This window comes from Passer montanus, unplaced genomic scaffold (genome assembly GCF_014805655.1).
Source record: "Passer montanus isolate IOZ18808 unplaced genomic scaffold, ASM1480565v1 scaffold65, whole genome shotgun sequence".
Classification (NCBI taxonomy): domain Eukaryota; kingdom Metazoa; phylum Chordata; class Aves; order Passeriformes; family Passeridae; genus Passer; species Passer montanus.
This window is the reverse complement of record NW_024371593.1, coordinates 3,868,166-3,868,824: the sequence shown is the minus strand read 5'-3', so window position 1 is coordinate 3,868,824 and position 659 is coordinate 3,868,166. Positions and strand designations below refer to the sequence as shown.

Below are 659 nucleotides of genomic sequence, written 5' to 3'. Positions count from 1 at the left end.
TGCCGCCCGAGCAGCGCCCGGAGCCCCCGCACGGCCCTGAGCGCACGCCAGGCCCGCGCCGCCGCGGAGGAGCCGCCGCCGGAGCGCTGCTCCCCGGGGAGCGGCGGAGCGGAGATCACGGCGCCGTCCCGGCCGTACCTCGGCAGCGCGTCCCCCGCCACAGGCCCCAGGTGCCTCCGCTCAGGCGGGAAAACCTCCGCTCGCCACCATCACCGACGCTCCAAGATGGCGGACATGGCAGCTCCGGCGAGCCCTCCTCTGCCTCCGCCCACCTGCCAATCACCTCGCCCCGGCACCGCCCTTCTCCCCGGTTCGCCCCATCCTATTGGGCGCTGTGCGGAGCTCGGCCTCTCACTGGCCGTCTGGCCAATGTCAGTCACCCGCCTGCGCGACTGCGACAGGGTGGGACGCGGATGGCGGCGGGCTCTCGGCTTCCTATTGACCAATCAGCGCACGGGGCGGGTGCACCTCGATTCCCACCTTCCCAGCCTAGCAACAAGGCAACGTCACGCTGACAGGCGTCTTTCTCGGCCAATAGAGAAAGCAGATTCCTTTTAAAAATAAACCCGTTCTGTCCAATCCGGAGCCGAGGCGCTCGGAGGCCGCGGCGGGGTGGGGCGGGAGCCAGCGGTGGCGTCCGTCCCGCAGCTTCGCCCGCC

General features: G+C 71.0%; 1 protein-coding gene across 5 annotated transcripts in view; it reads right to left on the bottom strand.

Moving 5' to 3' along the window:
* PPP6R3 (protein phosphatase 6 regulatory subunit 3) overlaps positions 1-286 on the bottom strand; it is a 51,040-nt gene extending 50,754 nt beyond the window's left edge. For 2 of the 5 annotated variants that reach the window (XM_039728253.1, XM_039728259.1), the window contains exon 1: positions 139-274. The gene's annotated coding sequence lies outside the window, so the exon portion shown is untranslated. Of the gene's footprint in view, positions 1-138 lie in introns of all 5 variants that reach the window. The other 3 variants (XM_039728258.1, XM_039728260.1, XM_039728254.1) reach the window with 3 other exon arrangements.
* Positions 287-659: the final 373 nt, after the last annotated feature.